The 26,896-nt window shown below is 40.7% G+C and overlaps 1 protein-coding gene across 6 annotated transcripts in view; it reads right to left on the bottom strand.

Annotated features, from left to right (window-relative positions):
- LOC150089152 (teneurin-m-like) overlaps positions 1 to 22,901 on the bottom strand; it is a 936,894-nt gene extending 913,993 nt beyond the window's left edge. For all 6 annotated transcript variants that reach the window (XM_090388112.1, XM_090388138.1, XM_090388082.1 and 3 more), the window contains exon 1: positions 22,427 to 22,901. The gene's annotated coding sequence lies outside the window, so the exon portion shown is untranslated. The remainder of the gene's footprint in view (positions 1 to 22,426) is intronic.
- Positions 22,902 to 26,896: the final 3,995 nt, after the last annotated feature.

Here is a 26,896-nt window from a genome sequence, read left to right on the forward strand (position 1 = left end):
GAAACAACAGCCATTGTGCTACTCAACCGGACCAGTCCTTCACGGGTGAACTGGACTTTATCATGTCCACACCAGTGGCTGCTTCCATCCTGGAGTCCCTTGCTAATGCTCCACCTGCAACACCAGCTCCTTCGACTACTGCAGATATCTCCTCTAGCTTAAACATTTGCCACTCCAGTCCAGCGTGTGTCGTCTGCTGCAAAGGAATCCTTGGACAGATATGTGCAGACCTCCCCTGCTACTGGAGTTACAAGCAAACCATGCCCTAGAGATCCTACAACAGTGGGCAGAAGAAAACTTCCTACAAATTGAACCGACAAAAACAACGTCGATCCTTCTCAAAGGATCATTAAATATCAGAAGACCTCCGCAAAGGAAAAACGATAAAGCTTACCACCCAAATGAAATATCTAGGGGTCATCCTTGACAACAATCTCTCCTTCCAACCTCACTTCAAGAAACTAAGAATAAAAATTAGAAACTACTCTGCACTGGTCGCCCATATCACAAGATGCGACTGGGGCCTGAAAAAGCGAACTCTCTCTCTCTCTCTCTATTATAAGGCTACATTTATACCAGCAATCTCATATGCTGCTCCAATCTAATTCCACAAGAGAGTCATGGCCGTAAATAAAAGAATTCTTGATTCAATCCAGAGATCAATCCTTCTAACAATAACCAGCGAATGCAGGACTGTCAGTATGTAGGCGCTCCAAATGCTGGCGGGGGTTCTACCGCTGGACCTGGAGATTGTCAGGTGTGGCCTGTCATATTACCTATCTAAAGGGATGCCCGTCACATTCACGGGGTACACCATCGAACCTACAAATGACAGAAAGACCGAAAAGACCCAATTATTGGGGCATCTGAAGCAAGAATGGCAAACCCGCTGGATAAACAGCACCAAAGGAGAAGTGACAAGGAAATTTCTTCTGGACATACACAAAGTCTACCCTAAATCACGGCATTGGCTCCACCCAGGTCTGCATTTCACTTACCTCCTGACGGGTCACGGACCTTTCAATGAAAAACTTGCAACCTTTCGGCTTGTGGAGGACCCACACTGTCCATGTGGGGAACGCGAGAGCTGGCAACATTTGATGCACCAATGCCCACTTTATGATGACCTACGTGGAATCCTAATCACCAGACTGAATAACTTACCTCAGGACAGGGAACACCATCTCTTGGACAGCTTCGATGAGTATAGTGCGCTCGCCAAATTTGCACAAGACTTATTTGCAAGAAGGAGAACACAAATTGCAATCAATGATGCACGCCGTTAGCCCAGGGCTCCCTGCACATGAGCATCCAAACTGAACCAGACTATGACCGTTATGGTGGGACCTCACTCTCTCTCCAAGGATTGAACATCCACTGCCAATGATAGACGATCCGTCACCATCTATGCAGATTCTACTAGACAATGATCTCTCTGGATAGGACACTTTCTTCTCCCATGTGCGACGCAACGACTGGACCACATGACCACAGCAGAACGCTGCCTGGCGTTCTGAACTGGGCACCCTTGCCCAGTTCACTTTTAAAACCACATCCCTAGGCAGGGAGGGAGAAGAGATGGGCCTCTGTCTCATCCCCTCCCCTCCCCCCTTCTTCCCCTGGTGGGGCTTGCTCCACTGACACTCCTGGGATCGCCTTCTCTTTCGTTCCCATACTTCTACCTGTTCCTCCCAATGTTCAGTCTTCCCCCACTCTACCTTTACCGACCGACCGACCGTGAATGTCCCAACTGCAAGCTGTTAAACTTCAATGTGAAAAATTAACCTAACCTTCATTTGAAACCTATCTCGGCCTTATCTAAACCTCTAGCGTCTACCCCATTTTTTTTTTTTTTTTTTTTAACATAGTTCCTAGCCACTGAAATCTCAGGAAATTGGGTGGCAGGGCCTGCGAGAATAAATAATTGTAATACTGGTGTACCTCATCTGCCTCCACGGGGCCGAGTGTGGGCCTCAGTAGGGGTCCAGCGGCTAAATGACCAGATGAACAACGGTACACGACAGTACACATGTACAAAATCCATACACTTAAATCTCTGGCCTCAACAGTGTTCTGTTTCACATGACAATGTATACTACGCGGAGATGGGGGAAACCCCTGGTGCCGTTTGACACGAATACACTTTACACTTGCTCATCCAACGGTCAGTCCAATGTTACAGTTAGAAATGCCAATCGATAAGTCTCCAGAAATGTCTACAGAGGCTGCCTCCAGGGCTCTCTCCTTGGCCAGTTCCTATGGAGTGTGGTCACGGATGATTTCTTGAACCTAGACCTGGGCCATGTTTCCACCCAAGCCTTCGCAGACGACTTGATTCTGACAGTCACTGAAAACTCCAGAGCTTCTCTGGAAACAACAACCAATGAAGCCCTAACAAAGCTACAAGAATGGGCCATCCTCCATAAACTCCGTATATCCCCTGAGAAAACTACTTCAATTATATTCAGAAGAACGCTTCAAATAAGCAGGCCGCCGCAGATTAAAATTGCTGGTAGAACCATCAAACTGGCAACTGAGATAAAGTACCTTGGGTTAAATCTTGACCCCAAGCTCACGTTTTACCCGCACCTAGATTACCTTTACCGCAAAGTCAGGAACTACACCGCAATGGTAGCGAGGATCAGCAGGTCTGACTGGGCCCCAATCGCCGCTCACTGCAGATGCTATACAAAGCTGCATTTAATCCCATTATAATCTACTGTGCAGGTATCTGGTACGGTATCATTGTGCACTCATTGTTCGTAACCTAAGGAAACTCACCTCCATTATCGTAATATCCTTCTCACTATTACCCGTGCCTGCTACACTGTAAGCAACCCAGCGCTCGAAGTCCTGGCGGGAGTTCTCCCTCTGTACCTGCAGTAATTCACAAAGGCATGCACTACCGGTTCTCAAAGGGAATCACTACCATAATTCTGGATTTCACTATAAACCCAGCAAACACCATCAAAGAAGGAAAAAAGCGCCTTGTGGTCCAACTTCTTAACGCCTGGCAAAACAGATGGAATATCACCCCAAAAGGCTCCACAACTAAAAAATTCTTACCTCAAATAGTCCAGATCTACCCTAAAGCTCCAGCATAGTACAGTCCAGGTTTATACACCACTTTCCTAATCACAGGCCATGGATCCATAAATTAAAAACTTGCTTCTGTGAACATCGTGGATGACCCCCCCCCCTTTGTCTTTGGTATTACATATTCTATGTTTGCTCGCTCTACGAGGACCTGCGAACGTTGCTCATAACAAAGATACATGCCTTGCCTCGAGGAAATGAACATCTTCTGATCAATGAGGAAGACCAGAACCACGCTTCCTCTGCCTTCGTCCATGATTTCTTCACCAGAAGAAGGTCACTGGTACAGCGTCCTGGAAACAATGCACAGTGATCGCCATTCTTTTCTCATATACTGAACATCTCCACCTCAGATTCGTCCAGTTTCGACTATCTCAACTGGACTGTGAACATCTTCAATTAGATTGTGACCACTTGACTCACTGGACTTGACACTGAGGTCGCTTGAATTGTTTCATCCGTGTCTCTCTTGATACGCGACTGTCGTTCCACCCTCTCGAGGGCCCTCTTCTTCTACTTTCCGCTTATGTGGAGAAATCCCACCTAACCTGCGGAGATGCCTTCCTTTACATTCTCCGTCGTTCTATCTATGCCTCCTTTCCTTTCCTCTCTCCGGTACATCCTGTACGCCATCTTTTTTTTTTTTTTTTTTTTTACTTGGTCTCTTTTCAGGTAGCTCAGGCCACTTGGAGGAGACTAGCTAGAGAATTATGGGCAGCCTAGTAGTGCGCGCGGGCAACGTGGGGGATCCTGCTGCCAAAAGCCAGGAAACCCAACACAATAATTCATTTACAACACTTTCTGGCTTTCACAGGGATACTGTTTGTCTCCACAGAGTTTATATGGTGCAGATGTGGGAAACCACCGGAAGGCGCCTTTCCCCTAACACTATGCTCATCCAACGGTCCTGGCGCATGATCCTCTCGGATTTTTTCAACGTTGTCGTTGAAGTTGGTGGTCTTCTTGTTGTCCTGGATACCTTCCCGTCCTTGTCTGAACCGTTTGCGCTATTCGTACACACTGGCCAACTCAATTTCATCACAGTACACTTCACTTTCTGTAACATATCCAACGCTTCTGCACCATTTTTACCAAGTTTCACTAACATTTAATTCTATTCTCTAAATTCCAATCACTCACTTATCCGGCGAAGGAGTAAAACACCGATTCACTTCAAGGGGCACAGTTCAATCAAAACGTAACCGATTGCAACGAAACAAGAACTGATCTGTACAGGTACGGAAAAACAACCCACCCACAGCACACAATATGAATGTTGTTGAGAGGCGCAGCAGTCAGGCGCTGCTAAGCAACTATTTTCGTTTTATGCTATCCGCGCCTTGTATTTCGTTTGAAATGTTGAAAACTGATGAGGAACTTCACTCCAAAAGAAACCAATGATGTTTAAAAGACGTAGCAGGATTCTCTAAGCTTTGAGGTCCCTAATAACGCCGGTATTCAAGGTGTCAGAGGTCAATACGTTAACTCATTTTGCCATCACCATTCTGAAAGACAGACTGAAAAATTTCCTCCAGCTGGAACTTACCAAGAAACTGCTTTATTTTTCAGTACGAAGTCTGACTTTTCGAAACAGTTATGTTTTTTAAAAAAGTTACGATGGCCTGGAAATTTTTAAGAGTCCAATCGAAGAATGGAAGCTGTACTTTTAAATCCGGCGCTTAATTCTGAGGCACCGCTTGCACATCGTATAAAGACAAGCGATTTTTATATCGTCCTCATGTCCCTCTGTTCCTTTTGCTGCACCGCTCAGCCTGACAAGAGAAGCTACTAGAGATTATTGTAATTACAGCTAAGCCGATTATCAGATTAATTCCTTTAACAACTCGTTTTCATTCCACAAAACTGAAATACCTTTCATTCTCAGGATGCGTTTAATAGAACGCAACTCAGTTCTTAACGTTTTTAAATCATTAGCGCGCAGAACTGCACGCTGCAACTACTTTCTGATCTGCACTTGCACACAGAATCTCATTACAGAATTTGCAGTAATTGAGGTGGAGGCACGGGGACTAATACAGCCAGATTAGACGCCGTAGCGTAACAGACGGCACACACGTACAAGGAGATTACAAATTATTTTCCCGATTATAAAGAAAATATTTTGAATAACTAAAGATATGAAGAGCACATCTATACTAATAAAGGAAACTGCTTTTTATTTATGATTAACGTTCAATTCGAGTTCTTTATTCCTGCCAATCACTTCGCATCCCTGCTTGTCCTTCCCTTCAAATCATTCAATGTTGGCATGAGACGAACAAACACTTCATTTCTGACATCGTTCACACTCTGTCAGGTATCGGATGATCTTAGATAATCTCCTTTTCCAGCAGGCTCCAAATACATTCATTTGAGTGGGGCAGCCATTGGAGGGTGGTGAGCTCGTTGTCATGTCCCAGAAAGCAGTAGCAACCTGTCCGGTTTTGTGGCATGGTGTATTATTGGTTGAAAGAGGCCGGATTTGTCTGGATATGTCATCATGAAGAGGTGTATTTGGTCGGCGACGATTGAAGCATCGAGCTGTTGATTAACGAAGCTCGAGTATGCCACGAAAATATTCCCCGAACCATAACACCATTGAATCCTCTCTGCCGAATATCAAATAGTGCATCCAGGTGCCATGACGTAATGGTGCTTTGTCCAAATGCGCATATGTCCATCAGCAGGAGAGAGTTGGAAAAGGGATTTGTCAGACCAGAAGAAACCAATATTTCCATATGTCGTTGGACCAGCGTTGCTGATGACATGCCCACCCAAGGCGCAGTTCTTGTGTCTCGCAGTGAGCACAGTCAGCTGTACGGCCATCGATTACCATAGCCTATATGAGCTATGTCCGTCGTATGGTCCGTGTGGATATTGGTCTCGCTATTTCTTCAGTTTACTGACTGGTTAGATGGGCCACTGCGCTGCGCCGATGCTGTCTTACGCGACAAGGCACTCGACGCTTGCCATGAACATCGACCACACGCGACCTTTCACTGGTTGTTCGACCGCTGTTGAGCCAGTCACGTTAGACCCGTAACCCCACAGAATATGTCCATATTGGCTGTTATCGAGGTACCTGCACGCCTTGAGCCCACAATCATTCCACGTTAGAAGTCCACCCACGTGTACGAACAACAATCTAACATTAACCGTTCCCGACTCGGAGCCTTCATCAGCGTCACAGACCAGTCCATTCCAGTAAATGGGGGTGTTTCTAATAAAAAGCCATCAACAAGTTAACTTGGGATTATCTCTGGCTGCACTCTTACCCAAACACTATTTTAATTTGATAGAATCAAAATCTTCTTTCAATTCCATCAAATAAATCATTGATTGGGAAAAACTGCATCAAATCTAGAATTAATGCGTACTGGCAGAAAGTAAGTACACTGAAAAGCAGCGCATTCTCAGGTTTCTTGTAAATCGTGCTAAAATTGGCCACAAAAAAAAAAATAATAATAATAAATAATATGGTTTCCAGTTACATCTCCCTAGCAGACAATCTAGTCTTTTTTTTGTTGCCTGCCCCCTTTTAGAACACGTGTGGTAAATCTAATCCTCTCGCTAATACCTGTTAACGATCTGGACAGATTATTTCATGATCTCAATTTTAATAAATAAGATTATTTCTCGTTATGCCCTCCTATTTCGAAAAGAACAGCGCTGTCTTCTCGGAAGATGGCCTAATCAGAATTCTTGAACAACAACTTCTCCTCAACAATAAAAAGTCCTTAAGTAGTTTGGTTTCCTTTTGTATCCTAAGAAATCTGAACTTTCTTCTAGGAGCGGATCACCTATCGGAGCTCACGTGCAGCTTAATGTTTCCCTAAAGCTAATGATTTCTACTCCCTTCTTTTAAAGAGGGCCGGGCACTTGTGGGTTTCTCAAAATGTTTCCGCAGTACCGGGTTGTTTAATCAACTCTAATCGGGATCGCTCGAGAGGGTCGGGCGAAGCTTGCCAGACCTAACCACTTACATCACGTGGGAGGGGAGGGGGAGAGCGGAAAGGGGAGTAATCGACACGGGGGAGACGAAGAACTGGAATTCAGACACCGGAATCACTTTAAACTGCGCTCCTCCATCCAATAATATCGCCGTTATTCCCAACTAGGCGAGTAATGACAATCGATCAAGTACAAGAACCACCGTGGCATTCGCTATTGATTCCTCGTGCGGACGATCCTACGGAGAGGCTGCGATGATATGCAGAGCGACATTTGGTGGGGTTTCGTCTACATGCATTACGACCATTCCTTTAATAGACGAGAGGAGAACTTATAGAGTCGGACACGCTGTGATTTCTCTAACGTGATAAATGTCCGCGAGGGGGTGTGAAAAGGAACGCCGCACCATCGTTCAGGTAAGAGGATGTGACGGAGGAGACGCAGCTGTGCCAGATTAAGAAATATGAATATTCTTTACGGTTTTGTAACGCCAGAGTGTTGAGTGGCGCCCGGGAGAGTAACTTCCAGCAGTGAAGGAATGAAAAAGTAAGTGTACGTATTCAGAGGGGTCTTTCCACCGACTCAACTGATTCGCAGTACAAATGTTTCTTTTGAAAAATTTAGCGCAGTGGTGGGACTGAAAACCAAACTGAACTATTTAACAGAGACGCAGAACACAACTTAATGAATACCCGTAGCTGGGTCGTGACTGACGAATTTTTTGCCAGGAACATCATTAAGTATTAATGTTTCTTTAATTGAGGACATTCATTAAGATTAGATTCAGTTCGCTACTTTAAGACCAGTTAAGTCCTCCCATATCATGGCGCAGATCACATTTGCAAATCATAATTAAGAGGAACAAACAAATAAGAACTTAAAACTCTCACGGCTCGCATTCTGTTATTTTAAACTTCAGCGACCACTTCAGATCTGAACTCGTGACTAAAGAAATCACGCACCTTAATGACTGAGGGTTGATTTAAAGAGAAATATGAGGTAGAATAAAGTTTGGCAGTGTCAACACATAATAGTTTGCGCGAATGAACTCCCGTTAAGGTTTGATGCCGGTAATGTTCGATCACTGGGTATAAACGGCACAGGGAAGCATACATTCATTCAATCCTGAGACACGAATCGTTAAAACTCCACATGAGTGTCATAAGCTGTTGAAGGAAGGCTTATGGACACGTGTTCCACTTCACGCTGGAAACAGATCCAAGGCAAAAGACAACAATGACGATATTGCTGCGAGCGATATGGGGAAATATGCAATGCGAATTTACGTTTTCACAAACCAGATCAAATAGAACAGGTTTCTTCTTGCGGAATTTCGCTTTAAGTCCAAGATGAAGAAATTCCAGGAAGGGGTCAGTGCCCCACTATCATTTAAACAAGAGCGCCCCCTTCGGCAAATGAAACATTTCAGCTTCGGCAGCAGTTGGAGTTTATAATGGTTTATGTCGTTCAATTAGGGACTTTAATTACTTTTGTAATTTACCGAAACAAACCAAATGTGGAACATCTTATGTATCGAGACTTAATTACTCAGAATGACCTAGAGAGGACGCTCGTACATTCAGAAAATAACCAAGAAGCGGATACAAATTGAACTTTTCTGCATGCGTCAGTAACCATAGAAACTACCACATTGTCTAATATATATGTTCGTGTTTAACATGTTCCATTTAATTAGACACTTCAGTATCGATTTTTCGCTCATTTGTTGGACGTTTCCGTGTACTTATCCCGGCGCATGCGCCCTATCATTTTACCATTATAATACATATTTGGCATGCACATCACAACCGGAAGTTTCAACGTGAGCGAAACGTCGAGTCTGCGATAAATACAGAAGACACTTCCAGCATGTTTTACGACCGATTTGGCATTGGTTTTTAAAAAGGGTTGTAAATAATTGCGTAGAGCTGTGGGTCTCCTTTTAAAAGCAGGCTCTTCTCAAAATTCTAAATGTTTGTCACGAAAGTATCTATTTCATTTATAAGTAACCCCTTGAATTTGTTGTCATCGGATCTAATTACGCGCATTACTTTTATTGATTACACACCGCACTGAAATTAGACAGTTCATTTAGTTCTACGAGTTCAATTGAGGTCTTAGGTTCAAATCCCGTCGTCAACTGGGGTAATTTTTGGTGACTTCTAAGGATTTACACAGTAATAGGAAATACCGTATTGTTCTCTGACAATAAAAGTACTTTGCATAACATAAAATTCAGATGGACGTTGAGCAACATTAGCTGCATCCTGGTGTCAAGGACGACATCGGGAAGCAACTTTCCTGGTGATCGCTGAAGAACAGAATCGCACATATTTGGCATATTTTATTACAGGGTCTGTTGCCCCACAGAATACACGTAGCGGATTTGAACTGTAATTCCTGGCGCTGCCCTACCTAAGACACTTGAGCTGTGGGCAACTTCAACTTGCTCTTTATAGATAAAGTGGAAATTATGGACTAGCAACACGCGATGTGGAAAAATATTTTTTTAGCTGTGTGGATGATTGTTATTTATTCCAAAATGTCAGAGAAAGTAAAAGGGGTTCTAATAACCTCGACAAAATGTGCATCCAACATTTGAGGCTTCAAGATCCAACAGTGGGTAGTGGCCACAATGCCATGAAATGGGTAGTGTCCAAAGAGATTTGTGTGGTCAAAATAAAATGTAAGGGTCCCAATTTCAAGTGAGGTAGAGAATATAATGGATGGAGGTATTTCTTAGCTTTATTAACTGAAGCTTTGGATAGAAGTTCATTTTGAGTACTCAGGCCCTTGCTAGTAGCAGCTGACTTGGGTTTGAATCCCATCAACGATTGAGGAACTTTTATGATCTTTTTTTCACAACATGTTTGGTATAGTTTTTGCATAGTTAGATGCGAAAAACACTTAATTTCACTATAGCCATTGATATTCTCCATGAAAGGCTATTATATGAACAGGAGAAAATTAGGACTAATGGGAAGTCCCTTCGTTGGATCAAGGAATGGCTAAAAGAGAGACAACAGTTTTAAAATTATATATCTCAGAATGAAACGGTGTAGCAAGGAGTGCCCCAAGGTTTCGTGTTGGGGCCACCTGCATTGTAAAGTAAATTAGATCGTTTGCAGAAATAGTCTGAAAAACGGCAACTGAAGTTTAATGCTCTAAACGCAAGGTTTGCCTCTAGGGAACAGAAATCCAGGCGTTACTTATAAGCTAGGCGTTGGGAGTGGAGTGAAAAGTGAGCCAGGACGAAAGATTTTAGGGACCGTGTTCAGTTAGATATGATTTTTCACGCAGTATAAACGCGCGATTAGGAAACATATGGTGTCTTGAAAAAGGATCTCATTATCTATTTGAATAAGGCAATCTTTAAAACCACACTTAGAACACTGCGTGCAAGTCGGCAAGCCACATCTGAAGAAAGATGGCTTCTGTAAGGAGTTCAAACAGGACAACTCCATTGTTGGGCGATGCTGATCAATATAAAAGGCTAATGAAAACGATGACAGCAGATTGAAACTAGATATACCGGGGGATGACCTGACTGAGGTATATAGGACTCAATAAAGAATTAATAAATTCAACGAGGGGTTATAGGGGGTATATTTTCACTTGTAGGGAAACAAGACTGAGTTACAAATATAAAATTTCGGGGAATAATAGAATTTCACGATGTTTGCTTTTGGGCAGCGTGTTGTGGATCAATCGCTGGAATTAATTTCCACTCAGTATAGTTGAAAGAGAAATTAGCCACTTTTCAGAGATTGACAATTTTTTTAATATAATTTTTCAGGAAAATGCACGAATTTCATGTCACAAATTTGTGAACATGAAAGCCTGGTTTCACCATTGTATTACACATCAACTTCTAGCTCGACAAGCACCATGCCACGGAAGAACTTATTTACATTAAAAGTTGAGCTCTTCGTTTGGGGTATATCTGCAAGCGCTTAAGACTTGCACTTTTAAGAAGTAGTGGCCAAAATTTTGAAATGGTCCAAAATGCCAGTTCTGGCGTAGAGCGATGGAAGAGAAATGGCAGAGGGCTATAAAGATGTCCAAATCTAGTAGTAAAGTCGTTTGTGTTCACATAAAGATGTCATTTGGAAAGAGAGGCTTAAAAGAAGTAGAGATTGTGACATTTTATGCTCTGATCATCCTTCACAATAACCGGAAAGGATAGAAAAGGTCAGTTACCGTTGTCATAGCAACCAGAAGGGAACCGAGGACGTGTGCTATCGAGTGCTGCTTACAAGTCTGCTGGTTCTTTTAGCCCAGTTTCGTTATGTTTTTTTTTTTTATTTCGTTCAATTTTAAACCCCTTTAATATTTTCTGATAAAAATCCCTTCACTTTCAAAAGTAAGGCTTCAGAATTATAAAAATCAGATGCAGTTTTATTTCCACATATTGGCATAGTTAAAACTCGCGGGAACCAGCTAATTTCGCTTCAAAATTAGCGTTATTTGAATACGGCTGCCATTAAGCATTCTGCTTCTGCCCACGAGAATACAAAATTCTTCAAAAAAGGATCTCGTCGACGTCTTCGAATCGCTGCAGGATACAAGGCTCACTTCACGAATTCCAAAAAACCTCTCCACACAGAAGCATAGTGAGGTCGTTAGGCGATAGTGAGAAGATACTTTAAGGGCTTTCCTTGCAGCTGCTTCCCATGTCTTAATGATTTATCTTTTCCTTAGGCCGCACCCGCGTTTGAGGTCAGCATCGGCTTACAGCGAAGATTTTGATGAGTCACTGAGATGTCACGTGCCTTTAACAGCTGGTTCCGACTTGCGACGCTAACAAGTGTGCGACAAATTGGCACAAGCATTTGCACAATTCGGTGCGGGGATACTTCCACTCTTCTCATTTCGATATGATGGAAAGAACAGGGCAAGGCAGTTACAGTTGAAGAACCTGCGATGGAGAGAAAGAATCAGTGGATACAATTATCCCGGACATGCAGATATTCTGAGAATGAAAGCAGTAGCAATTTAGGAATGGTACTTGTAATCACCATTACCAGACTCTGACAATGGACACACAGCGGTAAGCAATTTGTCCATCGATGAACGAAATATTTTTAAACTCGATTTGGGCACAAATAATTGTGCGAGCACATGGAAATTAAAGGGTGGACCACAAGTCATGAAACAAGTTATGTTTCAGTAACCAAGACCTACATAATATTAATACTAAATGCATCCATCGCCAATATATCATTTTTTTTTTTCAATCAAAACATGTAAAATAATGCATCGGGGAATAATACTTTAAGTTCTTTCTGATCCATTTCTGGTTCTTCACTATAAAGTCTCTTGATCACTATTAGAATCCCAGGACAAATCTCAGGCAATCAAAGTCATCGATCCCATGCAGCTAAGCTCTGCAGGAAGGAGAGCATTCGCTAATCTTCGGCTATCAGAAGATTCTCGAATTGGATCACGTAATTCGAATGAGAGAGACTTTCTGCGATTAGAAACTACCGAATGATTATTCTCCAAACTGAAGATCCGTTACTATTTGTATAAACAATTTATGCTCGCAGCGTTGTGTATCTCAAAGAACCAATTAAATGCAGTACGCCATTGAGGAAGCCTAAAGCTAGCTCATTTAAATATTTAAACGCAGTTTCTACATTGAAAGAGCTTTCAGCTGTTCAACGATTAATTTATGAAATTCTATCGTCAGTCAGTAAACAAAACGTATGCAGCCTAACAAAGATGAATGGAGCTTCGAGCGACCTCTGGATGCAAAAAAGAAAATTATGCAAAAGAATCGACTCGTGAGAATTCCTAATTGTTTTATCAATCTTTGCAGATTATGTTCAAATGGTATTTTGAAGGAAATTATTTAAAAATAATAAGCAACGATTGTTGCCTAAATACATCGTTTTAGTACTTCATTTACAGCTTTGAATTTTTTTTTAATTAGCTTTTTCTATTTTTAATCTCAGAAGTAATTAAAATATACGAATTTTTCCGATATTCCTAATTTATAAACAGGGAAACTCTCGCTTACCTAATTTTAATCATTATGGATTACCTTACGTTTCTAAAACGTGAAAGGTTTACAAAACTGAAAACAGTAAAGTCGGAAAAATCAAGTTAAGGGATTATTCGGGGCGAAATCAAAGCACTTAATTAAGGCAGTGGTTCTAACTTGGCCATTGGAAGCGAAGTTAAACGCTAGTGGCTTTCAAAAAAAAAAAAAAATCTTCACTGGGTTAACAAAAACAAAACTATTTAAAATAAAAGTATTACTTCACACTACGATGGCAGTAAGAATCTCTTGCAGTATGCAACACTACCACCTCTGAATTAACCTATTGCAATATATACAAATAAATATATATTTTTTTTAATTTTCGAACATTTATCAATTACAGTAAACGCTGTTGATCATGTTGTGTATTCGTATGCCATGTTCAGCCGAATTCGAATAAAACGCCAAGCCAGATGGAAGGATCAACGTTTTGAATTCATGGCATCGCAAGAGACTACTCAAGTTCTGATTTTTTCCGTTGTGGGTTCTAAACGTTGAACCATGTAGAAAGAGATTGCATTAAAGGGAGACTTTGAGTGGAGAAAGACAGAATATTCTCCCAAACTTGAGTTAAGTGTACCATTACGATTGCGCCATCCACCATATTCATAAAAATTCATAAAACACAATTGAGCAATGTACATATAGCAAGCAAAAATTCAGAAAGGCAAATGATTAATCAACCAAGAAACAAGTAGTCATTGGCAAACATGTACAGCAAAAGGTAGAAAATACAATCAGGAACCTTACAAGCTACATACAGAAAGTTCTTTGCTTTTTCTATTGGATCCTCAGATGGCTAAACGCGAAATAGGATTTCCCTTCAAAATCTCAATTCCTAGCATAACCTGATAAAGCCTGTGAATATATTATATTCCTTATCTAAACTGACCTCAAATTACGAGTATCCCACCATAACACAACCACTGAAGCTCTCAGTGGGAATACAAAAGCAAAGACTGCATCACAAAACAGACAAAAAAAAAAAAAAAAAAAAAAGGTAGGCTCAGAAGCAGAACAAGGAATTTTGATGCCGATAGCCTATAATGTGCGTCTTTCTTTTCACAAATGTAATTAAGATAATATTATTAAATTGTTATCCATAAGATGGTATTTTAATTCAGATGGATAAAAAAATCGCATATTTTAAGTAAATAATAAATTTACTTATTCCACGTTTAACTCTGTTCAGCCCTAGCTGTAAACGGCCCCTACGGTGTGGTCGCCCCACTTTCAACATACCCTATTTACATCTGCTGGTAGGCTATTCTCTAACTGTGCCCTTCCACTATTAAACCAATGCAGAATCGAGAGCTACATTCTGCAAAATCAACAGAACTAAACTTATCAACCAAATCCAAAGCAGTCAGAAGGCTCAGAAGTGTTTCTGATTATAGATGATCCTTTTTGTGTATACATACATTTTGTGTATAAAATGGCTGCATATTTTTGTTTATTCCTGCTATAAGGCACCAAGGTGTCACACGCTTCTCAGTACTCGAGACAGACCCATTTTAAAAGATGAAACTGATGAGACATCAAATAGTGTTGCTACTGCTTAGTCAGACTTTTCCACCAAAGTGGAACTTTGAGTTTCCTCTCAGTGAAGAGTGAAATGTGAGTACCTCGGCATTTAAATTCTTCAAAGTCAAAGCATAATCCCCTTTTTGGGTGGATTATGCTTAACCTCGGCTGAATTCATTTTTTAAGAAACATTTCAGAGCAAACAAATGAGAAAATCTCAATGTATGCCACGTCCACCATTATGGAAGATCCGTTTAAAATAATAATTTGGGAGTAGGATGGAGATTTTGAAGTAAAATACAATCGCAACTGTTAGAGACAAAAAAGCGAATGGCGTTGAGAATGCGGAGACATTTCAGGAGAGACGTTTTATAGCATTAGCGAAGTGTTTCGAACATTGCCAAAGATGATAGCCTAAACTCGGTGGTTTCGCCAGTGACAAATTGTTCTGTGCGAAACGGTTGTGTTGCGATTCGTGGGTGTACGCGTGGAGAAAATTAAACTAGCGAGCAGTTCATTCATAGGCCAAATAACAGAGCCTTTTAATGCCAGCACCTACATTATTTTGCGTCCTTATGTTGATGTATGGAGATTTTATGCGTAATCATACTCAGGGCTGATGCCGTGGATCAGAGAGACAGCCACGGAAAATCTGTTGTTGCTACGTTACCGGGCCAGACAGATAAATAAATGATGCCGCGTGTACTTCTTACCAAGAATTCCTTTAAGAGATTTCTTTGTATCCTCAATATTGTTTGGAATAGAAGTTTAGGTAAATGATTTCTTCCCTCCTAAATTCGTTCACTCTTCCCTCCGTGCGTCCCATCCCCTACCCCCGCTCCTCTTTTACACAGACCACCCTTTCCTAAACACACGGCTCAGACAACCGCAGTAATGGAATTCTCGGCACAAACAGGAATGTCTCCGAGTGTCTCGATTGATTTCGAGAAGTAATTTTCATTTGCTTAGAAGACACGAGAGCGAGTGTAAATTTGGTGAGGATGCAAATTCCAAAACCGGGAAGAAAACTTCTGCTTGTTTTGAGGGGGTCGAATATCGTTCTACTTTAATTGCTGTAGCCCGTTCTGGTATGTTCGCAAGTTTCTACAACAGATACAGACGAGCCCCTTCTCTACGCACCGTAGAGAAGGAGGGAATCGCTGAGCCTTATCTTAAACATTAAGATGTTATAAGAATATTTAAAGCTGACATTTCAGTTTCATTTTGGTGTAATATAAGAAACTGTCCCACCTGTAAGAAATAATAATAAAGGTTTGTTGGCATCAAGAAATTCGGTGTTCAGTATTCAATGCATCAGACTGTAGTTTTTTGAATATTTTCCACACCTTACAGGCAGGACCTTGTATAAGTGCAATATACAGAGAACTGTAAGTAAATTATGATGCATGCAAGCATTGCAATTAAAGATACGAAAATGGGAACGTTGTTGGCCGTTCACTAAAGAGCATAAAGCACAATCCATTTCAGAACCTCAGACTGGGAGCGAGACTTTGTCCACCAGATATGGTCAAAGAAATCGAGGATTCTAAGCAGTACTTTCAAGTTTGGTCTGAGGATTGAAAACCTATATCGCAAGTACACTCGCAAGCTAACCTTGCAAGTTATTGATACACTTATCGTAAAATTCCTACCAAGATACTAGGATTATGATCAATACTCGCAGAATTAAACAACATATAAATGTCCTCTACAGTCGTCTCGCCACTCTAGGCTAAACTCAAACTATTTCGGTCATGTATTTTCTATGAAGATGGCGAATAACCCCATTAATGAAACGAGAGAAAAGCCAAACATCTAAAATCAAGTTTATCCTCAGGCAGAACTAAAGCCACTTGGGGAAAGATCTAATCACGAATGAATGATCCACTTAACCAGTGCTCAAACTAACGCAAAAATATCGGAATAATATCGTAGGCCAATTATGAGGCCGAAGGGCAATTAGGAGAGTAGGATTAACGTGCTCTTGTGGTATACACATGGACATTTACGGTCCTACATTTATCTCGTTACCAAAGATAAAATATTTCGTCTAAACACCGTTTCTGTGTGCTTATTATCTTAGCCGGTGGACCAATTCGCTAACACTGCTATAAATAACAAAATAATGCATTTTTATGGTATTTCAGAAAAGATTACACAACAGGGATCCCACTGTTCAACAACATTTAAGAGATTATGTACAAATATTCATATTTAAATGAATAATACCTCAAAAACATTTACGCTTTAGTTTTCTTATAATATGGTACTCCATGGGGAGTTTCCCAATATATCATCAGCAATCCGCAGAGAGACAATGATTTAATTAGGGAATTAAGGCATGGAGAGGGGGAATTAAGAATGGAATTTGTATTATTATTATTACCAAACCAACCATGAAACCTATGTCGATGGGAAATATTTGAAGGGGGGGGGGAGTGTGTGGTTTACATCACGTTTAAATGAACAGTTAATGCGTCATTTCTTCTAATAAGCACGAAGGGGATACGTTCATTTTCCAACACTGAAAGTGGGGTGCCACGAAACAAATTTCTAAAACTATTCAAGTCGCTGCGTTCGTGGTAGGCTCCGCAATAACTGACCATCGCTCTTTCGTCACCTTTGACCCCAGTCATCCCTTCACCGAAGGCTGCCGCCACGCTTTTCGCTTACCTGAGTGATTTTAATAACGGGAGTGGAAGTGATCCACACGTGAACACAAGCGGCAGAGCGACGTGAAGAGCACCCCCGACTTCTGAAGTGACAGCTTTTTGAAGCGAATAAAGAACAAAAAGGGGTTACGCCCATCTGTAGGCCTAATTCCGCGAAGTGTGATCTATAATCGGGCTGGCAGCTCAATGAAACGAAATGTTTAACTTTCACTCCACTAAGAAAAACTGGAACGCCGTTAAAGTGTGTCCCTCGGATGACGTTCGAGTGTCACTTAAGTAAAGAAAGCCGCAACTCCGAAAAAAAAGCCGATGTTTTTGAGGCGGGGGAAGTGGGAGAGACTTAATGATCGAACTAACCACACGCGGGCAACAAAACTCTTCTAAATGTGGAATAAGAAAAAAATATTAAGAAAAGAACTGTTTAAGAAATACAAAAAGGATAATTTCATTCGGCAATTTCCTCGAATTGAAGAAGAAAAAGCATTTATCAAGTTTATCTCGAGTGGGCCAGATAGAGCCATACGCTGCACGGCTATAGTACATCAAACGAATGTCATAATGACTACCTCATGGTTACTACCTATATTTCCTTATGATTTGTATTAAATGAGCAGCAATTGTACGGAAGGCAGAGAATGTCAAAATCAATCATCCAGTTAGTAGCAATCAGAACATATTTGTCATTGCAACAAAGAGGTGAAATGCGCTCGGTAGTTATGGAAACGTCTCATTAGTTTCCAGGGGCAGCCCGTATAATACAAAATTCCCTTTCAACTCAAAAGAATGCGCTGCTCTTTCGAAGAGCGTGTGCGCGCGCTCCCGATTAACTGGAACAGTTTTTCATTTAATGGTTCTGCTTTTTATCAGCGTTCTTTGCAGCGCTGAAGAAAGCCGATGATAAAGATTAAAAATCCTATTTCGGAACTGAGTACAGCCTTACACCCATCGTGTACCGAACACCGTGGTGTCGATGTCATTCAGAACACCACGAGAAGAAGAAAAGACATTTATCCTAAATATGTCAGAATAGTGTGAAGCCAAAGCTGCGTTAAAGAGAAAATTACCGGATATTTTGACAATGGGCTATTCTATATCTGAACACCACAGTTTTCCAGAATTGATCTTTCCTGGAACCCTGGGCTTTTCATCCAGCATTACAGAGGAACATGGGCGTGCACTCGCAATATTAAAAATCATATTTCTTTTCTTCCCATTCTATGGGCCACAGTCCCTTTCAATCTGAACGATCTTCTGATTCGGATTGTAAACAAAAGTGCCAATACAACTCGCTTACTCTTCCGCAATTACTGGATATAAAACTAACTTCGATGATAATTCACATAAATATAAATCAAACCGTTTTTGAAAGAGTAAACGAGTAATGAGATTTAGTTAATCAGATTTTAAGCATTCGCGTTTATGAATAGAAGCGACATGCATATGCTAATTTACACAATGACTGGGTGTTGTTAATAGCTCATAATGCGTTTATTCCTACCACGCTATTCGTGCGGTTTCATTAGAGCTCGCTAGCGTTTGTAGCATTTCTTATTAACAGACAGTTTACCATAACAATAACTCGAAATTCTTTAAAAAATATCGTCAGATTTATTTCTTATTTGATTCAAAGTGAGTAATGATATTATTCAGGTTTGAATTTGACCACATTATTTCCCCAAATGGTCTTCGAGGTAGGTACATGGAAGAAGATGCCCTGACCCGACTAATCGTACAACTGAGTGAGAATAATTCAGAATTTGCACTCTGTGACAGAATCGAATTTAAATTATTTTTGACCGATTCAAAGAGACAAGTCCACTGCGCTGCCACGAAGGTGCAGCAAAAAGGAAGATTATTGTAGTAGTTCAATACGTTTGTGCATCTTAGATGCTTCTCAGATTGAGAATCTTGCGGTCATACCACATCCTAGAGGCAGGCATACTCTAGTAAACTCTTCATAACACAGAGGGATTAAACCAACTGCTAACACCCTGGAACTTTTTGGAGGCTTAAAAATCGACCTGAGCAGGTATTTCCATGAAAAGATCTCCAGGACCATATGGCAGTTGAAATGTACCCCAAACTCAATACAAAAAAAGTATGGAAAAGGGAAAAAGAGTCCACGTTCTTGTAAAGAACACTGGTTACTGTGCTTAAAATATTGATGAAAAACTATGAATATTGAATTCTCTTGAGTCAGCTAATTATGTATATAGTTGCGTGTATAAAATTGTTTATTTTTATTAAATATTAGATGTCAGTGTACCATCCTCCAAGATAAATTTCTGCACAAGGGGGTTTGATCAATAAACGGATAATAATAATCTAGTGAGGACTTTACTTTGCACGTGTTGACCTTGAACCTAAGAAGTTTCTAACGGGAAATGCAGTTCTCTTTGAATTTTGCCTCAATGATATATGTTCCAGTAGCGTTTTAGGTCATTAAAGTATTATCCTCTGAAAATTTTAAATATTTCGAAACCGATTTCTGTTTTTCTCATTTTCCCTGTTGGATAATGCGCGCAGACCTTTGAGTTTCTAAACAAAAACGTATTTAATAGAAGCGAATAGTTGGCTTTTCTAAATTCAGTAATTGGATACAAATTACGTCGGATGTATCATGATGAGATCCCATTGGTTGTTCTGCTCAATACAGACTCAAGAAGGATTGTAGAACATCTGACCGAAACGTGTTTGTGCTGTGTATCATTCATAGTACAGCCATGTTTGTAGAATATTTGTAGAAGCAATAGTTCCTCTCCCTATCGTGCATAACGAAGAATGAACTTATTTCCTTCCTAAATTAATAAAACAGAAAAGACTGCTCTTAGCGTGAACCTTCACAGTAAATGGAAGTTTTTCGGAAGGGGGATTGAAGTTTTGACAATCCACACTTCAGTCAGAAATCAAGACTATCTATCGGTGAGAAGGTCTGCTAAGGTAATACCATAATGCGGTTGGGTGTCCTTTGAAACAGTCGCGGCCATCTTTATGGAAACCACGTCACAGCGTTAGCTGGGCCATGTTTACAGCGACCATAATGAGCAGCGCTTTCCGCGAACTGGTATGGATATGGCATACGATCTGCCCGCTGCGCAAGTTGTGTTGTGCATCGGAAACATGTGCCTGATGGTTTTGAGTAATGGTATTATTCAAATGTCGCGAGACATGTCCGACATCTTCGATACTTCGAAATGAATGGCAGACATTTGTCAGGCGTACGTCTAAAATTATCATTGATTGATGGACTTTTGTTGTTTGCGATGATTTTTCAATGCGATTATCCCAGAAATGATTCTTCCGGACTTGTTCCGTCATTGCAGCCGGATTTCAGATGCGAAGGTTACCACGCAGACGATTTTCTGTTCGTGTTCGGCTAAAAGGGAAGGCGTGTTTATTTGTCTGAACTGGAAGTAGGTCACGACAGATGTTCCCTGAACTCGTTGGCCACCGCGGCTTAACTGATGAAAAGTTTCAAGTATGCCTTTCTTCACGATCTAGACCGCTTACATGACAGGGCGCGTGATGTGCACGTTAATAATTGTCCTCACCGTACGCACAAAAAGCAGATATTATGGAGAGCGAGATTAACACCCCACCCTAATTTAGGTCAACCATATAAATGCCGACTGCATGTGCAGTTCGGCAGCTGGGGACCTAACGATCATTACCACTCCCCAACCTCCTCTCTCCTGCCCCGCCCTCGGGATACAGAGAAAAGCGTACGATTGCGTGGTGCAGATCAAACAGATCCGTAATCAGTGTCTCCTACCAAAGACATAATTGCAGCCTTCTGAAATGCAAAATGACTCTTTAATACGCACGTTGTGAGAAGGCAAAGACACCAGTTTCTTCGGCATTTCCATTTTTAAACAGTTAATCACGATCGGTGCGCAATAAAAGTGTATGGTTACGAAAAACAGGAACTGTCGGCGACGTGCAGTGTACTTGGGAGGGATTATCAGCAGCAGTATCAGACTAGATGGGCAAACGCGTTGACATCTGGCAGACAACACTCTAGCATTTTTAAAGGTCCAGCGGACTATCAATCCAATTCATTGGTTATAAAATAAAGCTGGACTTAATCAATTGGCTGTTTCGGCGCTAACTATCTATTCGTATCAGAATATTCACTAGTCGGTTCCTTAATGTGGTACGGGCCAATGTCACAGTATATAAAAATTAACTGATATCACGATTAATAATGGGATTAATAAGCAACTCTTTGGCTAATAATATTCATAAAGAAGGGCTTGGTAACTCGAGATAGTATTATATCGTATTTAATAAGTGGTACATTACGATCAGTTAGATAATATTCACGTGGTATAAGAGGAATGGCAATCAGTACACTCCCACCACCGTCCTGCTCCAGTTTCTCAATGTGTGCAAGGACATCCCATGCTGTGAACTTCCTCCCAATCCTGAGGGGCTGACGGATATGCGCAAGAATGTGAGCGTTCTGAACAGAAAAATGAAGCTTAATTTCGGTGTATCATTGATCTCTCTTCTGGGATGAATGCAAATCATTACCAACACAGCAACAAAAAAAAAAAAATAATAATAAATAAATAAAAAAATATAAATCTTTAATGGTGAATTTAAACGGTCCCACTCTGCCAAAATTCTTTGATCAAGTAACTTAAACTGCAGATGTTTATATTACGAGGTTTTAAACTTATATTTTGGTGTCCGAAGCAAATCAAAATAAGGCAAAATATGTAAATATCGTAGTGTGCCATTCTATATTCAATAAATTAGCCGACATCAATTGTGAACTTCTCCCATAGTCATTACAACTCAAACACTAATGTCTCGCTATCATTCGAAAGCAGCATCTGAAACATATACAATAAATTTCTTAATTCAAATGAACTCGTTAAAGGTTAACAGGGGTACAGTCAGTACCGGCATTGTGCATTAAACAAAAACATTGTATAAGGACGGGTAATATCATGTGACACGTACTTCGGAAGCAAAATTTTAATACCAACCTGACTGATCACGTGCCTGTGGACTCTGTTCATTCACTCAAAAATAGTCATGGAACTCGCAAAAAATAAAATCATAACGCAAATAAAAAGATAGTACGTGAAAAATAATAAGAACTAGAACGTGAAAGATTAAAAGACTGTACCTTTCCTTCTCCTCTGTTAGTCCTGCGTGGCCGGTACGTGTTTTCCAGCCAAACGATTCACGAAGGTCACAGAACACAGTTCAAAATGGTTCCTGTCGTCTCAAAATCCGAATCTCCTCTTTAAAAAAAGAAACTGAGGGGGAGTAACAAACACAACCCCCCGGAAAGCAATGTCCGCACAAATACTTCACTAATATTCCTCCAGAAAACGCGGCGAGGCCACCCTTAACAGTCCGCCGACAGTGACAGCCGCAGCACAACTCCAGAGCTGACGAAACTGCTGGGAATGCACGTACGGGTGGCAATCTCAAAGACAAGAGCGTTCACGGAAGAGTGCTAACGTCCCCCCTGTGACAGGGATGTCCAACCAGATGCTTCGGGATGGGAGGATGCAGTGCAAGAAGAACACCTTGTTCTCACACGTAGACGAAGATGCTCCGTTGTTATCGCAGACAGAGAACTGCGCTCCTGCCACCTCTGCAGCCCTTCTCCTTCATCTATGTGTCGCTTATGGCGTTCGCTCGGAACGCACTACTACCCTGCGTGGGGAGGTGGGATTATTGACGGGAGGCGTGGGAAAGTGGTCACGAAGAGAACCGCTATTTTAGCTGAAGATGACTGTGGCCTCGGTAATAATGAAACCAGCGATGTTATTAACACTGAACGAACTCATTTGCTCTTTAAAGATTACGATCTGGATCAAGAATAGTGGAGTAAATGTGCAGAACGGTTTGGTGGTCGATTCGCAATGCAGCTTGCTGTAGAATTCGTTTCCTAAAAATATTGCATTTATTTAAACGCAGAAAAACAATGCAAGTATCATTGATGGAACCTCGATTCACACTATCATCTCTTTGTGTACAGTGCGCTAAAGAAAACTGTTCCAATCGGAATGAATCGGCAGTTATTACAATGAGGTGTCAAACTTGGAATTCAGGACAGCGGAGATCCACCACATTTATTTCCACTTCCTTCGGAAATTTTATTCCACGAGCACTCGAGGGAGTGAACTACACCCACCACGTTAATACAACAGAAGATGCATCAGAAAACTAACAACTGGAGTCACGCGCCAAGCCCCAAATAGCAACAGAGAAACACCGAAACGTGTAACAGTTGCTAATTTGCATTTTGGTTGCTTGACGTTTGTCGCATCTAGACTATAATTATCAACCCATCCAATCCATCAGTGTCCGTTTTATTTTGCTTCCATGGGCACATCAGATCTCAAGTCCACAATATTAGGTGTTCAGCCCACAATCTATGGGCTGCAGCTTTCAGTACCGTAGTGTTTTGATCACAAACTGGCCAACCCGAATTAATATTTCAGTCATCCACATTGTGCCCATAAACTCTGCATAAACAGATGGAAAAGCGCAGCCTCTGCAGCGAGATTAATACTGTCTTTGTAAAGTGTTAGAGATAATCAAACAAACACGAGGTACAGCGAATCCCCGATTTCAGTTGATTCTCGTATTTCAACAAAACTCTGGACTGCGTTATCGCAATATCAACAAGAACGCGAGAAAGAAATAAAATCTGTTATTAACGCTGCGCTACTCATTAAATTCAAAAAATGGAGAAACTGAATATCTGCAATGAAAGACAGAATAAACGAGTTTTCGCTCTCACCTTTGCTAAACAGCCCAACTACTGAACACAATCGACATTTGAAATACAAAAAAACTTAAACTCGTACCAAAGAAGAGTTTGTTATAAATTATCATTCACCTTATATCAGGGGCATATTTTTAGTATAAATTTATACAAAAAAGCTATTTGCAACATCACGAGGCAAGCTAAGAATTTTGCGTGTTTTTTGGATTGAAGTTTTGCCTTCCTACATACAAATAACCCAGAATATATTTTAATTAATTGATTTTAATTTAAAGAACTTTCTGTACAATAACTTTACTTAAACTTAATTAATAACCATCTTGTTCTAAAAGCACCACGCATTCATCAGTTAGAGAATTTGCATTTTTTTTTATTGTGAAAAAAATACAGTTAAGTTTATAACACCTAATATAAGGGGACCACGTGCATACACTTTGCCCCGACCCTGGTCCTTTCCTAAGTTGCATCGCAGCAGACATCAAAAACAAGCTCGTTACTGTTCTCTTTTTCATTTGATTTGTTAGTATTTGGAAAATGGATGGAAAATAATATACTGGATGAGATGATTGTCTCATGGAATTTGATTAACTTTAAATCTTAGTGTTCTTTCCACACCATAATAAAACTTAAAGTATTGTCAGAGGAATGGCAATAGTTTGATATTTCTATTCCAAAATCAATAAAAAAATGAAATCCGATCTGGAAGTACTGTGTGTGATTATTGGAGAAGAGGGATTCTTTAACCACGACAGCCAGAACGGGCACTCATGGTGTTAGCCGAGTGTTCAAGAGTCGCGATGGTATTCGAATCCAGTCTATGAAAAGAATAGTTCATAACCCGTGTAAGGCTCTGGGAGGGATAATTGATGAATCGAAATTTGTCATGCGTGTTCAACTGGGTTATGAAGAGTCTGGTTGTCATTAGAGAAATATCGACACGTTGAAGAAAAGTCTCCACCAGCAGCCATTGGGAGGAAAGTTATCGGCCATTAGAAAGAACTGGGGGAGGAAGAAACAGAAATTTAAGTTTATCGTCAACGAGTATCTCATGCCTCTACAACCAATAAATATAAATAGGAGGTTCTAATAATTTTCCTGTTTGAGGTTACCATTAAAGAAAATCACAATTTTAGGCTAACTCTTAGGGTGTGTAGCAGTGGGTAGGAGGGAGGGAGTGGGGATTTATCCCACTATTATACAATTCTCACGCTAAGTACACTTAGATAATGAGGCTATTCAGAAGTGGACAGTAAATCCAATTCCACGTCGGGAGCAAGATTTTAGTTTATGTACAGTTCTTGGGGCGAGGGGGGATGAAGAACTGCAATCCGCCTTCCCATAGCATCCTAGCCATGTTCTGTTCGATTCAAATCTAGGAGAGTACTGGCAGATACTCCATTCTCTAGGTATCTTCGCTTTTCATAAATCTGATTCAGCCCTCTGGAGAAGTGCGTTATTGCACATAAAAAAATTAGTTGAAGACCAATTTCTTCGCAAACCAGCCTCATATGGAGCTCTAAGATTCATACATCTACATACCGAGTAGCAAGCGAACCGCTGTCGAATCCTTGAAGGACTGTGCAGCAATTAATTTTTGCCATTGGTTACTCAATCCATGCGCCAGCTCTCATGATATTCCATTTCGGTTCCATTGCGCATTACATCTGTACAAATGTATATTCAAGGCCGATCTGCATCCTGTACGAACTGAAAAATCAAGAATAACTCATGGGAAACTATACTTTGTCTACCTGAAATTGAATAATTTCAGTCATGATTCAAGGGGCCCTTAAAACTTCCTCCAGTCTTCGACATGATTCAAACTCCTGAAAACGAGAGACAAGTGGCAACTCCCTATACTCTCACCGAGGACTTTATTTGAATGAGCACGCATGTGGCTACGTTTTACATAACAGACCACAGAAACCCAAGAACTTTTTTTGACTCGTCAGTGGTCACGTTGGACCTCTTGGGTTCCACTCAAAAATCCTGACTTCCCATTAACTGTTGAATCGAGCGAAATAGCCGAAACGCTCCGTATCTTCCAAAATACAGACAGTTTCATTTAAATGGTTTTAGAAATAAACAGTTTTTACTTGGAATTACTCAGGAAAGAACCTGTCAGATGCTACATGACCATTTGTGTTTTCTATTTTTCCTTTTCTTTGCCTTTTTCCTTTGGTTTGTTTCTGACCAGTTGCGGCAAAGCAAAATCAGGTGCTTTTTGTTTTATGTTTATTGCAATTATTGTATAAAATGGTTTCTTGCCTCAATTCAAATTGTTAGCCCCTGGCATTCCGATGCCAGGCAGGGATTTGTATGGTTTCTCTTTCCATAATAAAGATTATTATTTATTTATTACTTAATTATTAAACAAGACATTTTAATACACACGCACACATTGTTCAAATTTTGGATTACTTCAAAATTTTAACTATCCAAGGTTTCTCGATTTTATGTTGAGTTCTGTCATCAGAGGCCAGACCTGATTAGACCTGACGAAGGATTAAACGTGAAATCCAGAAACGTCGCGAACTAAGTAATTCTTAATAGGTAGCGATGGTGACCAAAAAGTTATTGCGGATATTTTGGATACAATTAAAAGATACAAAAGAAAAATGTTCGTCATCATCATGAACTTGGTCCGGCTTAGGTCTTTTAAGACCTGTTCCATTGTAGCTCTTAAGACCTGTTTCGTTGAAAAATGTTCTTAAAGCACTTTATTCGGAAAAGAAGCTGTAAAAGGGCCGAAGCAACTAAGGCTGTGACATCAGCATAATGTGTTTATCTGCGTGTATTCTTCGATTAGTTTGCTATTTCCTGGACAAAAAAAAAATCTCATGCAACCCTTGA

Source organism: Mastigoproctus giganteus, chromosome 2 (genome assembly GCF_048544385.1).
Source record: "Mastigoproctus giganteus isolate SK-2022 chromosome 2, ASM4854438v1, whole genome shotgun sequence".
Taxonomy (NCBI): Eukaryota; Metazoa; Arthropoda; class Arachnida; order Uropygi; family Thelyphonidae; genus Mastigoproctus; species Mastigoproctus giganteus.